Source organism: Alligator sinensis, unplaced genomic scaffold (genome assembly GCF_000455745.1).
Source record: "Alligator sinensis unplaced genomic scaffold, ASM45574v1 scaffold1254_1, whole genome shotgun sequence".
In the NCBI taxonomy this organism is placed as follows: Eukaryota; Metazoa; Chordata; order Crocodylia; family Alligatoridae; genus Alligator; species Alligator sinensis.
In genome coordinates, this window is record NW_005842997.1 from 391,642 (window position 1) to 407,772 (window position 16,131).

Genomic DNA, 16,131 nt, shown 5'->3' on the forward strand with positions numbered 1-16,131 from the left:
TAAATAATTTTTAGATCATTAAACATCTTGGGGTATGTTGTGCTCTGTCTGTGGAAGGAAAAAGTGCCAAATTAATGACAACAGGGTCACTAAAGACATGGAGTTTTTAAGGAACTTGAGTGCCACTGAGTAGCCTTCATTTGACTGCCATGTCTCCTTCATCTTGAGATCCTCAGGTTGAGGGTAGCTTGGAATTATGTCACAGAATGTCATTTCTATCCAGGCTCTGAATGCTTTTCCTCCCCCTCCACCCATGAAATTGTGTGTGTGTGTGTGTGTCAGAGTTGCCAGCTATTCGTAAATTTACGGACTCTAAACATGCCTGTCTGTAAGATCTTTAAATAAATTATATAAATAAAACATGAAGCCAAGGGGGCTGATTGAAGCTCTGTGGTGGGAAAGCAGCTGGAGGCAATGTTGAAACACAGAGATAGCAGCGCCACCAAGTGGGAGTTATTTCTTGTGGAACTCCCTGTAACGCCAGTCCTTAATTCCCAGCCACGTGGTGCTGCTGGCGCTGGTGCTGCCTTCTATCTCCCTATAACACTACTGGGTGGCAGGTAGGCAAACAGTCCTTCTTTGTGGGGTCTTTTCTGGGATGGGGGTAAGGCTGGAGGATGCCCTGGACAGGGTGACATGGTGTGGTGTACGGTCAGGGTGATGTGTAGAGACCTCTGGAGTGGGGGTAGCAGGCTATAAAACCATTGCTGAAGTCAAGCAGGGTTGCCAACCCAGGAATTTTTTTTTACTGATATTCTGTAAACATTTTACTGCCAACCAAACTTTGTTACTATCATTTGGACCTGACCCTTGTCTAGGTTCTGGCAGAAGGGTTCCTTTTACATTCTATAAAACATATGCCAGTAAAAAAATGTGGTTGTCAGTAAAATTTGTCTTGGGCTAGCAATCATGGTGTGTGTGTGTGTGTGTGTGTGTGTGCATGCTCAGGAGGTGACAGTGGTGACAATAACGTTTATAATATTTATCCAGACTGATATTATGCTATGGCATTGTGAAGATGCAAGACCTTATAGCTAAGGCACTAGTTTGGGATTTGAGATTCAACTTCTCTTGTGACCTTGGCAAGTGACTTAGTTTCTTCCTGTCTCATTTCTTATCTGTAAAATGATAGCAATGGCAATGTAGGGACACGTGTAGATGTACCCACAGATACCTACACTGACCTTGGAATTAACAGCTAAAATCTAAAAAAACAAACAAGCAAACAAAAATCTATGCCATCTTTAACAAAGAGCAGAATTGTAATTTTTTTTAACATTTTGAAAATAATTTTAGATATTTAGTGATTATGAACCTTACCACTAAAAAAAAAATATAGATTAGAGACCCAAATCAATTAGCAGTTAACAAGTGAAGCTTTGTTGCTTACATCCTCGTCAATAGTATTTTAATAACAACAGTAAAACATATCCTACAAGATTATGATTAAATTTAGGAAATTTAAGACTGGAGACACTCTTCCAAGTCTGTTACCAGGATTTATAAAAGAATTATAGGATTTGGGAAAGCACCAAGTAATCAAAATTTCTTATCAAAATGGTTTTCTTTTTTTACATGAATATTTTACTGGCATAACAAATCAGAGTTGTCTTTACAGGTTTATTAAAATATTCACTTGTTTATAGCTTCAAGAATAGCTATTTCAATGTTCAAGCACAGCAACTCAACAATCAGAGAAAGAGCTTGTTCTTATACCCCTCATGACATCCTTTGAAAAATTTATGAGGATACATTCCTTTTTACTTCCTAGCACGTTTTTAAGTAAATGCAGTCTCTTAATGGGTTCCTGGCTGGCAGCAGAGGAGGGCAGAGGATTTTAGTTGATCACAGAAGTGATATAGCAGGGGCAGAAAGGGGAAGATTCCAAACACCTGTCCCTCATTCCTAATCAAGACATATGGGCCGTGTCCACACAAGTGCACATGTGTGCTTTGTGGCACCCTCAATGCTCCAGGTGCTGGCCTAAGCCTTCCCTACCCCATTTGGTGTAACTTGCTGCGTGCCAGAGCGCATGTGCAGGGGTGTTCCCTGGGGACAACTAGCAGTGGCACAAATACGTGCCACTAGTTGTCCCCAGGGAAATGCCTGTGCATGCTTGTCTGAACATGCCCACAGAGACCATAGCTAAAGCGGAGTCTCCTTGTTCATGCTGTGCTGAGCCACTTGGGGAAGAACAGACATGTGGAAGGTGGATTCCATTCAAGTTACATTTCAGACTTGCGTTTCACTGATCTGTGGCAATGAAAAGGAGGTTTACAGTGAGTCCAGATTACTGTTGCATTCATTTAATCACTTTGACTGTCAAAGGAGCTCCAGTGGGCCTTATCATACCAATACTGTCCACTCAAAGAGACTGCGATCACCGGTTCATGAGATCGCCCCAATGACTGACAAGCTATCCTTATCAGATGGCAATATCGGTCACTACTTGGGGTGCTCAGGGAACTGCCAGCCAAATGAATGTTTATTGAAAACAAACCATCAAAAATGATTCGGTGATAAATGTTTTCTGTTCTTTAAGCAGTTTCAGTCCATACCTTCCTGGGCTGGATTTGAATGAGATAAAAGGTGCTGTGTCCTGTTGCACATCTCTCTTACTCTTGTCATCTCGTGAAGATGAAATGAAATGGCTCTTAAAATTCCTGCATCTTCTGAAAGGCCTGCAAACTTAAGGAGCTGAATTTCTGGGTCATTCATGGATGTTTTTCCTGTGAATTCTGGGAAAACAGCTGAGCAGATGCTTCATACTTTAGAGGGGTAAAATAAAGCTGATTCCAGATCTCCTTGATTTGGGTCATGTAGGTTTCTTTCCTTATTCATCTACAGCTAATGCTGGCAAGTTTCAGCCTGCCTTTAATAACCCTGGTTCCTAGCACTTGTGCTACAAGAGTATGAATAGGAAGTTTTTAAAGGCATGTGTGTTCAATTTAAATCACATCTGTATACTGTAGTCACCTGGCTGAGATTCTCCCAGGTTTCAGCCGCCTTATTAATATTTGAAGCATATGATTTTCACATGCTATCAGTGATATCCTAGGAGACAGCAGGAAAGACTGTGTAGGAGGACATTTTAAAAGCTTATCTTTAAACCATGGTGTTTTGTGATTTAGAAATTAAATATGGATTAACGAATTGAGAACTGACACTATCTCGGGAATTGAAACTGCATGTAGAGGGAAAAAGAGCATGACTCAACAAATTGCTTTACCACGATGAACTAAAGCTATTGGTACAGATACAGCATCCGAATGAAGTGGAACTGTTCAAAATATTTGATAGTCAAATATTCATCTAACCCAAGAAGTGTGCAGGCAACTCGCTTTGAAAGTGCTCATCTCTGAAAAAGCGCAAGTCTTTAGAAGGATTTAAGCAAAAACCTAAATGACAAAGCAAGAGGCTTCTGAATTTATGTATGTATTCCTCCCTTCAGTACCTGTTTCCTGAAGAGCAGAGGAATTGCCTGTGCAGTACATGCAGCACTGCCCCAGTCCAATAAAAGTATAATAAATGTGTGTTCATTGAAATTCTAAAAGCTGCTCATAGCTGTTAATAGAAAAGAATAGCTCTTCTAGATGGAAAGATCTGTGCAGGGACAGCTGCTGCCCGGCTTCATATTTTATAGTATGCATTCCACTGGAGAGCTTCAAAGCACCAGCAGCTGCCTCCGACAACCTAGAAGCATCCGACACAGTGCTCAGGGGCACATCTGTAATTGCCCCACATATGTGAACCTGTGTAGAGCAATTTAAATCGGTTCTGAAACTCGCATTGACTTAAGCGGAGCCTGGATTTCACATGCTAGGTTAAAACATCTGCCTTAAAAATCTGACCTAAACCCACCATTTTCCTGCCATTTTAAAGTGCAGCTACCTTGTAAACAACTATTTTAGCCATGCTAACAAATACAGCTAATAAAAGGCCTTGTAGTTTTGATTTCAGTGGCCCAGATGCTGAGTAGAACCTGGCTTTGGATGCACTGACTTCAGTGGGATTACGTGTGGAGTCGGGTGGTAACCAGTGAGCGTGTGTACACATTCATTAATGCACTTTTGCTACTGCACATTAGTGTGCGTAAAATTGGGTGCCTCTGGTCAAGTGTATATTTTTACAATCACAAAAATTTAAGAGAATGGTATACAGAAGGGACTTTGTGGATATTTCAGTTTCCATTGAAAAAGTTCACCGAAGGAGTTTTTGATTAGATGGCCGGTATACATCTTAATGATTTATAAAAGGATGACCAGATTGTGTTTGTGAAGAAAGGGTTTCAAAGGTGAAAGCAAAATGTTCACTGTTGATGAAACTTTGGAGGAAGGAACATTTCTAACAAGAGCTGCTGGCAGTATTGTTCCAGTGTATACCATTGGCTACAAAAGTAGGTAGCCAGTCACAGTAGACTTCTAAGATGCTGGATTTAGGATGACCCTTGACCTTTTATCTGGGAGCAAAATTAAATTTTATTTCCTCTAAGAGTTGATTTAAAAAAAAAATGTTTATTTACTCATGATATTACTTAAAATCATACTCCTGCAATGGACATGGGACTTTGAAGAGAAATGCTGCAGCATATCAGTTTTAAAATCATTATGTCTGTGTAATAAAGTAAAAGTGCCAACGTTTTAACAAGTGCCAGCTGGTCACCAAATATTCAGGCCAAAGTGTAAAAGAAAGGAAACTAGATCAAAAAGGGAGATGTGTCTTGTTCCCTCTAGGTTGCCTGAAATGAAGAACAACTCTGGAGATTATGGCTTAATGTGCAGTTTGTAGGGGCTGTTTCAGTTTGCGTCACATTTTTGGATGATAAAACATACCCGAAAGAAAAGGCTATATAAGACCACATACTTGGAGCTTTATATTTCTTCCCTAGCTGGCAAAACTTCTCACCAGTTTCAAGGTCTGATTCAAGTACTGCTAAAGTTAATGGAAGAAAAATTCCCATTGACTCCATCAGGTACTCAACCGAACTGCTTATGCAGGGAGTCACTTAGCAACAAAATCGAACCGAAGTGGTGGAAAATGAGTCTTTAGACTGCATTAGTAGAACAAGAAATATAAAAGAAGCTCTCTTCTGGCCAGGGACATTTGTTAGGATGTCTAACTGGAGATATTTGGAACTTGTTCCTGAAGGCCGTTGTTTCTCCCACAGCAGGAAAAAAGCACTGATTTTGCTGAGAATTCTGGCTGCTAAAGAGTGGTCCTAGAGCTAGTTGGTTCTGTGAATGGGGAATATTAAAATGAGGCAAAAGTGAGATGACGTCTTTGTTCTTTTTGCAGACCTTCCTTTAATAGTGATTGGTTGTTTCATATTTCGTATTGTCTGTTTTATTGATAGGTACATGGCTGCAGCCCAGCCCCATAGCAGCAGCGGCATGGAGCTAGCAAAGCTGCTATGGGGCTGGGCTGCAGCAGTGCTGGTTCCATGCCACCACTGCTGTGGGACTGGGCTGGAGCCAGGCTGCAGCAGGGATGGAGCCTGTGGGTGCAGAGCAAAGGTAAGGAGGAGTGCAGCAGAGGGAGAGAGAGGGAGAAGTGGTGTGGGGGGCGAGGGAAGAGTGGCAGGGCATGTGGTGGCAGCAGGGGGACAGGTAGCAGTTGTGGCTCTGGCTCTAGCTCCAGCCCCAACCCCAGGTTGGGGCCAGAGCCACAGAAGTTGCCTGCCCCCACCCTCCCCTCCCACTGCATCATGCTTGATTGTAAGGGGGAAAATATCTCATCTTCTAATAAATGACAGCTCAAATGATAAGCCACCTAGCAACAGAGCTGTGGGTGCCTATCATAAATTATCGGTGGGTGATTGTGAAATTTGATCTGAAAATAACATAATAAAATCTAATGAAATGTGGACCAATATGAAAAACGCCCCAGCAACAAGGCTGGAAGGTATATTCAGGATATTAATGTTAAACTTATATTGTCTTCTGAATTCCAGACTTGCCAGCTTTCCCACTCCATGTAATAACTCATTATGCCATATAGTATTGAAGTCACCATAAAAGTTCAGGAGATGTCAGTTCTGCTAAATTTGTGCATGTCATAGAAGTTTCTAATTTTGTGGATATCCTTGTTTCATGCTGAAAGCGTTGTAAAGCATAGACCCCAAATTCTTTCTAGCTCCCCTCTCCCTTCCCCAAAATGTTTGTCCAGGGGGAAAAAAAAAAAAAAATGCCCTTTCATCTTTCCTAGGTTAGCATAGAATTGCCATGCACTTTAATGGTGGGTATCCTTGTACTAATGTGCCGCATACTGTCACAATGTGAGAAGCAGGAACTATTGAATGAAGACTGCAATGGGGCTTAAAGAAAAAAGAGGGAAAGACGCACTTCCCTCTTGCTTACATAAGGAAACATCCATCCACAGGTACAGAATCCCCCTAATATAACCCAGTGTACAAAAGAAGTGAATAGAGTCTTTTAATATTAATAATGTGCTTACTGCCCCTCCCTTGCCTTGTTCTTTGGGGCATTCAGCATGTTAGTTTAAAGCTAATGGTGTTTTCATGCATCTGTTTGCATATCATCTTTATAACTGACTGGGCAAAGAATGATTCATGAGAAATGGTTGTCCAATATTTTGTTCCCTCAGTCTTCTTTAAGGAAATATGAGCTTTTCAGTGTTATAGCGTTGCTTAAGGACTGTTCTACTAAACCTAAGAAATCAGACGTTTGCATTTTACTTTTTTCTTTTCTTTTTTTTGGCTGTAATAGCTATATATGTATATATAATACATCTATGTTGTCACTCTGACTCATTTTAGCTCATTGACTTACAAATTCTGAGTTATCAAAGTGAACATTTAGCACTGCAGTCCCTTTTTTGTACCCTCTCTCTCAGTAGTGCTCAATTCAGCTCTATAGTTCAAGCATCTCTGAGGATTCCTTAACCTCAGCCTTAGAGAAGCCTGTTTGATTTCTCTAAGTGCTACCACTTGTTTTTGGCTTCTTATCACACGCACTGAAGGGAAAACATAACTCTCCTTCCTTCTTCCTTTTAGGAAGGAAAAGGATGATTTCTCATGCTATAACTCTGTCCACTACCAGGACAATGAAGCCTTTATAGATCCTTTATATTTTCATATGCTTCCTTGAGCCACTTGTGTTTTGCTGGAGGAATCACAAAGACACCTCTTCAGTCATCACTCTTTAGTCTGTTAAAGGCAAGCATTCCAGGTTGTCCAAATACTGACAAATCATCTACCTTTTGAGTTCAGTGTGTGCACAAGGAAAAACAGGATTTCAGATGAAGCAGTTCAAATTCTTCTTTCCAGACACTACCTTGAACAGCATCCACGGAGAATGACCAGTGAGGACAGATGTTTATTAATTCCTCCTCCCCCCCCCGGTTTCTTTTTTTGCACATGCATGTACACACGCCCACACATGTACATGCACATAAATGCACATGCACAAACAAACCAAGGAGATACGCCTCTAATTCTTGCCTCAAAGAATTATGACAGATATACAGATACAACAAGTAGACAGTTGTAAAGACTAGTCAGATGCTTTGCTGTGTGTGGTGGTAGCTGAGTTGGCCACTCTCTGCCGCACTTCTGTTATTGCAGAGGAAAGGTATAATACTAGACATAGGATTGTTACTGCTCTCTGCTGGAGCTGTGCAGTGCTGAGCACTTGAAAACAAGGCTCTCATGGACACTACCTCTTTCAACAATTGTGTTCCCCCTCTCTGTGTTTGTATTCTATTCAGATGGAGCTCAGAGGAACGTCAAAGATGACATTTGCTTGCTTAACAGGCTTCTTTCTATATAGTGGTAGTGATTTTCTTACTTTCTACCAGCCATAGTCTTTTCTAAACCCCACTAAAATAGTCGATGGTCTTTGGTGTATGTACACATGCCCTACATCATTACACAACAATGACAGCTACTCCTAACAGTAACCACCCTGAAGCCATTGTACTGGCTGTGGAGTCTGTGTTGCTGTTCAATCCATCGTCACACTTTGCTCTACCTTGGAGGGAGCTTTACCAGCGTAGACAGTCCAGTGTGATCTGGCTCAGTGTAAGTGAGTTTCCCACTTAGCTTGCAGACTCTTCATGAAAGAACCTATCTCATGCTAAGACTGAAAAACATTAGCACAATTTAGGGCTACCCCACACTAGTAATAGAACATGAGTATAATCATGGTAACTGTCATTTAGGCTAAGTATGGATAGTCAAAAAGCCCAAAGCTGAATCGATTCAATTTGTGCAGGTTAGTCTAAGCTGCATAGATTAAACTGATAAGCAAGTGAACAGACATTCAGTTTTGGTTCTGGATGTGCGGGCCGGGCACGAGCCGGGCCCTTTTTTGTGCTCTGCGCGGGCTGTGGCCAGCAGCCCGGGCATGCGGGGTCAGAGAGAACGGGCGACACACTAGAATTAGGCACGGACTCGTAATGGTAGATTTAAAGATTGTTTACTTACACCGAAGATGGTTGCGGTGCAGGCTGGAAAACTTGCTTGAGTTGCAGTTACAGACAAAATGACACGAACAATCACGTGGAGTTTGCTAGGCTCTACGGAAACAGAGCTCCGGATGCCCTGGACAAGCGCACCACCGAAATAGAAACTTCGTAGATACGTCTTATAAAATTATCGCTCGAAGACGGGAAGAGGTGGGCGATGGATCAGGTCGCCAAACTCCTCTGAATCTCACACAGGGTTTCTGTTACCCTGCCGTGTACCCAGAGTCCCCACGAGATGGATGTGGAGTCCTCTTCGGCTTGGGCGGAAACCGCTCAAGCCTCTTATACGGCTAACGGGCCAATCGCTAGCCGCCACGTGTGAATAATTTAGCACTAGCCAATCACGGGGAACGAATTTGCATACTGGTGGCGGGGACTCTTTTGCACTGTGCATTTCTCTTGCAACTTGAGCAATGCACTCTGCAAAAGAATCCCTTGCACCGGGGTTCTCCTCTGCAGCAGAAAACTCCACCGTGCAACGAAGCTGCAATTTAGCGAGTATAATTCTAGTGCTGAAGCACACACAAAATCAAACCTTTGGGTTATGACACTGGAAATGCAGCCGCATGCCTGCAGTGGCCCAGGCCAGAAGCATGGGTCTAGAGTATGCCTCCATGCTCAGATGGAGCAGACAGTTTGAGCCAAGGATAGTCCATCCACCCTGCAAGGGGGAGGTTGTGGGGGAGGTGCAAAGCATCCTGGGATGCTGTGGGAATGTGAGTTAACTTGAATCTGGAGGGAATTTGGGACAGAACTTCAATAAACCAATTTAACCTAAATCAGTTAAGTCTGATAATGCATCCAACCAGGTTTATCTTAAACTAGTTTCAGTCATTTTGAATGTAATGTGCACTAAATGTCTGGGCTAAGTACAGAAATTCCAAAAGCCCAAGCCTGAATTGATTCAATCTTTGGAGGTTAAGCTAACCTACATAGATTGAACCAATTGTCAAGTGAAAAGACATTCACTTTTGATTCTGGAAATGCAGCTACATGCCTGCAGTGGCTCAGGCTAGAAGCCGGGGTGTGCTAGAGTGAGCCCCCCTTCCCTTCAGCAGCAACTGCAAGGCTGGAGGGAAGCTGACCTGTGGGTGCGGGAGGCATGGCCAGGCCCTGGCAGGCCACTGAGTATGATTGTGGCAGGGTTTAAACTCCCACCCTGGCCTACAGGGACCCTAGCTGGGTTGTGCCTGGAGGAGGAAGGGGGAAGCAGCACTTGCCAGGTTTGTCTCTGGTGGAGTGGGGGAAACATGGCCAGACAAGGAAGCACCTCAGGTGAAGGCATGAAGGGAGGCAGGGAAGGGGGTTAAACTCCTCTGTCTCCCCTCTCTCCCATGGGCATGGAGACCCCAGCTGGGGTCTGCCCTGCTTTCAGCCCTGCTGGCCACTTGCGTGGCAGGGACATGGCCAGAGGTGGTCTGTGTAGCAGCCTGAGGTGCTGCCTGGGCTAACTCTGGCCAGGCCCCTCCTTCCCCCACCACTGGAGCAGTGAGCAAGGGGGAAAGCCAGGAAGATGCGGCTGGGGTCCCATATGGGTGGAAGAGGGGAGGCAGGGGGATTTAATCCTCCTCCCTCCCCCTGAGCATGCTGGCCCATGACTCCTGCCACCTCAACTCCAGCAGGAAAAGTCTGGCTGGGGCTGCTGCACCCCCGCCAGAAAAACCGGGCTATTTCAGCCGGGTTTCCCACCCCCACACCCTTGTCAATCAGCCCTCACTGCTCTGGCTAGGGAACAGAGGGGCAGGGCCAGCCCTGAAGGGGTCTTGGACAGAAGTTCCATAAACCGGTTTGGCCTAAATCCGTTATGTCTGGTCCTATGTTCAACCAATTTTATCTTAAACCAGTATTGGCCATTTTGAAACCAGTTTTTGTGCACTGAGCTTCTGTTCTGTTACAGGTTTAAACCAGTTTCTGATCACTTAAATCAGTTTATGTGTAACTTCTGTCCCTAGCCCTGTTGTGTTCCAGATACTGTTTTCCAATCACTTATACTGGTTTATGTGTAATTTCTGTCCCTTGCCTTAAAGTGAGATAAGCTAGGCTAAACTGCAGATTGTCTTCTAGAGCTTGTTCTTGGTGGTATTGGTGTCCCAGTCTTTTTAATTTGTTGCAGTCCATTTCCATTTAACTGGAGGGATTGTTCCCAAAGACTGTTTGTTAGGTCTTTTTTGCAGTGTTGCCATAGTGAGTTTATTGTACTCTGTTGCATTTTAAGTAGTCTTTTGAGAGAGGGTATTAAGAGACCCATGGGTCTAAAGCCATTGTTTAGATAACCTCCCCCCACTTCCCATGAGAACAACATTTGCTATTTAAGTAAAATTCGGTTTATAATGAGTTTATGGATGCTCTAAGTACTAGGGATTGATAATCACTGGAGGTATCTCCACAAACCACCTCTATCCTTTGTAAATTGCTTGGGAGAAAATGTCCTGCTGCTAGAAAGGTAAAATTCAGAAAGGACCCTTCATGGAAAATACCCTGAAGGTTAATTTCAAGTCTCATTGAGTACAATTGTATTTCCGACAGTGTATTTGATTTTTGTAGGTGTGTACAAATATTACAGTCTTATTAATAGTCACAAAAAGAGAATATGTTCATTCAAGTCGACCTATAGAGAAATAGATCAGGTTCTTGCCCTGACCATGAACTTCAGTTTAAGAAGTTCAGTATAAACCTTGCCTGGGTTAGTACAGCACCAAGGTATCACTGACTCAGCTCTTAGCTCGTGACATGGTTACCTCCTTGTTTAAGAAGAGTGACAACATTTCTTACTTAGTATAATGGTAGCTAATCCTTTGGTTACATCCTGATGTTGTCATTTGTTGTTAGCTCTATCCCAGGAAATCTGGGTTAGATCCTATGTTTCATGCACAGATAAGGTCCATTGGCTTAAGCAGCTAGCATGCTCTCCCTTGTGCCCATTTCAAAGATCTACATTTGGGAGGAGGTTGAAGTATGCAGAAAAGAGATGCTTGTTCTGCTTGAAGTGTATACAAGAATGATAAATATACCCCAAAAGACTTTGGGAATTTGCTTGGCCAAGACAGACAGTTTACGTGTTTGCCAAAATACTATTTAAGCTACACCATATCTTTCTTCCTGTTAGTAGCAGGTGCATTTTTCCCTCCCTCTTTACCCTTGTTCTCCAACTGCCTTAGGCTGCTGTGTTGTGTATTTTCCTACCAAAGCACAAGTGTTGATCTCCCTAGCCCAGCAGCGGAGGGCAGTTATTTCAGTCAGAGGTCTGCCTATCAAGTTTTGGCAAGCTGTCGACGGCTGCATGGGTAGCCCCACCTCTTGACAGGTGCCCCATCTCTAGTCACCATCTTGGGACTGGAAGTCCCGCTCCTGCCTCTGACCCTTGCCATCGGAAGTCCCTCCCCTTGCTCCTGGAAGTACTCCTTTGGGGAAGCGGGTTTGCTATCTTAGAACCAGAAACCCTCCCCACATTATGTACTCAAATACTGTAAATTATTGATTACAGTTCTTCAGGGCCCCAGTTCTTCAGGGCCCCTGGGCTCTAATTCCCTGGTTTTGCATTTATGCAAACATCAGGGAAGTGGTTGTTAATTTACAATATTTGAGTACATTTATAATTATTATCAAATACTCAGTCAAATACTCAATATTATATTTTAATTCAATTTAAAAAAATATATTTTTGTCCTGATATGTGTGTGTTTTTGCTTTATATGTAGAAGTGATTGCATAATAGCTCAAAATGCAGTCTTACTCTTGTATAGTGTGGGGGGTATATGTGGATGTGGGGTTTGTGGGGAGCTGTGGGTATGTGTGTGCAGGTATGATATGTGTGAGATGTGTGATTGTGTGTGGAGGAGGGTGTGGTTGTGGGGTTTTCAGGAAGGATTTGAAGCTATGTGAGGTGTGCATAGGAGTGACCTGCACACTCACCACTAAGCCAGTCAGCACCCACCCCCGCTCTGTAATAGCCAAGAGCCTGAGCGAGCTGGTGCAGCCACTCAGATCCAACTTTGGGGGAGCCTTCCTGGGCTTTCAGTGCCCTGTGATGGGTCCCCAGAGGCTTTTTCTGCCCCCAGTGGCCTCAGCTGCACCCCTGCCCTGTCCCCCAGGACAGCCAGGCCCTTCCTGGATGGCCCCCCAGTTCCTGGCAACCGCAGGAGCCTCCAGAATGCAAAAGCATCTGTGGGCCTAATCCTGGTCCTGGTGGAGCCTCCCCACCTATCCCAGGGACAGGGGGAAAACTGCTGGTCAGCCACTGGGCCCCTGGTGTGCAGGAGGGCCTGGACCTTCCCCCTCAATGTGGTGCCGTGCCCTGGGGCTGGCTGTGGGGGGAGCCAGCCAGGCCCTTGCTGCCCCAAGGGGACAGCAAGGGCCCCTTGGGGCAGCACTTTGTTGGCTCCTGCCACTGCCAGGAGGCTGGGGGCTGCTGTGGAAGGGCCTGTTGGGTCTGGGGGGCAGCAGGGGCAGCTCTTGGAGCCGTTGGGGCTGGCATGAGCTGGCAGGGACACAGAATGGGGCACAGGAAGTGCAGGGAGGCGGTGTGTAAGTTACATCCCACACCTGAAGCTTGGGGCGGCAGTGGCTCAGCTGCCCTCTCCCCACAGGCCGTCCTGGCAGGTGCCGCCACCTTGGGGGGGAAGCCCCGCCCCACAAGGGCCCAGCAGCCCACTGGCAGCTTACTCCCCAGCTCCGAGATGGGTGGGGAGGCTGCGCCAGGAGCTGCAGTGGAGCTGCAGCCGCTTTTCTGCTCTGGAACCTCCTGCAGCTTCCAGAGACCCTAGGGAACCTCCTGGCCATCCCAGGGGGTAGCACGTGGGGATGCCCGAGGCTGCTGGGGGTGGCACGACCCAGCAGGGACACAGCCTGGGGTGCAGAAAGCTCAGGGAGGTGGTGTGGAAGTTGCATCCTCTGCCTGAGGCTTGGGATGGCAACGACCCAGCTGCCACCCCCCACCCCTGCCACAGGTGGCCCTGGCACATGCCACCACCACACCACAGGGGGGAAGCCCGGCCCCCCTTGTCCTGCAGGGGTCCAGCAGCCTGCTGGCAGCTCACCCCCCTCCGCCCCGGGATGAGTGGGGAGGCTGTGCCAGGAGCCGAATCTGACCCACAACCGCTTTTCTGCTCCGGAAGCTCCTGCAGCCTCCCTAGGCTTCCTGTGCCCTGGGCTGGATCCCTGCCAGGTCGTGTCATCCCTAGTGGCCTCATTAGGCAACTCGTGCTGCTCCTGGGGCTGGCAGGGAGCTTCCTCAGGGCCCCCCGGCTCTGATTCCCTGGTTTTGCATTTATGCAGACATCAAGGAAATAGTTAATTTACACCAGGAAAAATGAAAGCAGAATAAGGTCTTGAGTTGTTTCCTTTGGGGCAATGCAAACCTATATTGTTTTCTTTTTAATCTGGGCCACAATGCAGGAAATCACAACTCTAATTTCTCTTCATTTCAGAAATTCAACAAATGGTTGACAAATGGGATGCTAATACATGCTAATAGCAATGAACTAATTTCACTAGAATTAGACTCCAGTTTTGGTTTTTGCTGAGTGCCAAAGTTATTCTTTTGTGATATGGAAGAATGGACTGCCCAGAAGCTTTGGAATATAATATACCACCTTTCAACTGTGTGTGAGTGGTTAAAATTGAAGCCAAATTAATAATACATGAAAATCTGCCATTTTATGACTGATGATGTAGAGGTGTGTTGGTGGCTTCACTCCAGTCCCCAGAGAACTTAAAATCCATCATCTAATGGGAAGGAAGCATCTCTAGGGTTCAGAGATATGACGACTGTTAACAAGTTCAAGTGCTTATCCAAAGTAATCTGAACCTTGTTTGTTTGGGAATAGATTAGCAGTCTCCCAAAATCATTCTGACTTTAATTTTTTTTTAGGGGCCCCACGACTCACATAGAATGGGTTGGTGGGCTGTATCTGGCCCACATGCCATATTTTGCCCACTTCTGCCCTAGCCTGTCTGGGGAGGGAAGTCCCAAACATCGCTAGATACTTCTCTCCATTTCTTTAGGCTTCCTGATTCATCCTATCTGTCCTGACCCCATACCAGTTGAGCAGTCCAGCTGTATGTTTTTCGATGTACTATTTCCATTGTGGAGTCCTTATCAAGGCAGGCATTTGTCAGTATTTTTATTTATGCAATATAGTTCAGGTAATACATGACGGTCTGTGCTGTGGGAGGGATGGGAATAGAGAACAGTTTTGCAGGTTTCCTGCCAGCCGTGCACATAAAAGAATCATAACCCCCTATTTGTCATTATGTCTTTGCTGCTCTGTGCATTTTTCATATTTTGCAAAAATGACAAGTCTTTACTTGCCCTGATGGATTTATAACAACCAAAAAAGTATTGTTTACTGAAAAAAGGCTAAAATACTATGTACCCATCCAAGGAAGAAAGCTATTAGAAAAACTCCAAACCTTAGTTAAGAAGGCCTCATCATTAGGGATCATTATGTACTTGCAATTTATAATGATTCACTATCCAGAGGTGGCATCATTATTACTGGGAGTGAGGAGAGAGCACAGGAACAGCACAGTACTGAACAATCTCCTAAATTACAGTGTGGCTTTCCAAGAGGCAGCTCAGACAAATAAAACAGTGTTGTAGAGCATAGGATTCTTTAGTGTATGTGAAGGTTGCGGGAAATTGCTTTTTGCAAGGGAGCCAAATCAACCTCAGAAGGTATTGTTTGTGAGCGATGTTGCACCCAGGCATTTTAGGTAGAAAACAAATAACTGAAGATCAGGAATGGGTGAGCATGGATGCCCATTGCCCACATTTGCATCATGCTGGGAGATGACAAGCACCCAGCCAGAAACTTCTGTGACAGATAACAGGTCTGTTATTTTTCAGGCTCCTTCATGTTTCAGGTTGAGTATTTCCATAAGCCAGAGTTTCGATTAAAATGTATTTAATATTTATTTAAAAAGAATAAAGATTTGTGGGGGCGGGGGGAGGTGGGGGACAGGACATATCACCCAATGTATTACACCATTGGGTAACATGAGGTTTTTGTAACTTGATTTCCATGGTGCAGTGCTGTTATTGGAATGAATTTAGATCCTGATCCTGTGTTCAGATGAATGCAGGAAAACACCTATCCCTCTGCGGAGCCCCACTGGAGTCAGTGAGCTACGGCTGGGTTAGAGAATCCAACTTCATGATTGGAGCCTTGGTCTGTATTTTAATTTAAAGATGGACTCAGTTGCAAAATTTAGGTTGGGCCTTCAAATACCCCAAAGTATATCTGGTTGGGGGAAAGTTTAGTTCCTAAAATAGAAGTTTGGGCTTTAATGGCTTCGTTACTGTATTTCTCTTTGGTTATACTGCACATTTCGGCACTGTAAATTGGATGTGTCTGTGCATCTAGGCACAGACAGCTCTAAATTGCTCATCAAGAGTTAAGGGACTTTATTTTTATAAAATGTTCTGACACTATTTTTGAGAATTTCACCTTCGCTATTTTTGTGCACTTGTTTCCATAGCACAGGGGCGCTAGCCTTGGTCTCACTGAATCAGACTGCTGCATAATTTTTTGGATTTGAAATGTATGAGATGGCACCAAATGGATTGTATTTTTCCTTCCAAGGGATCCCAGCATGAACTCAAACACTTTGTGTAAGCTGTTTTAATTTTTTTCTTTTCTTTTCTGT

At 44.5% G+C, this 16,131-nt stretch overlaps 1 protein-coding gene across 1 annotated transcript in view; it reads left to right on the forward strand.

Annotated features, from left to right (window-relative positions):
• Positions 1-16,131, forward strand: part of LOC102380524 (metabotropic glutamate receptor 7-like) — a gene marked incomplete at its 3' end in the record, with an annotated part of 337,318 nt that overhangs the window by 249,471 nt on the left and 71,716 nt on the right. The gene's annotated exons all lie outside the window — the stretch shown is intronic.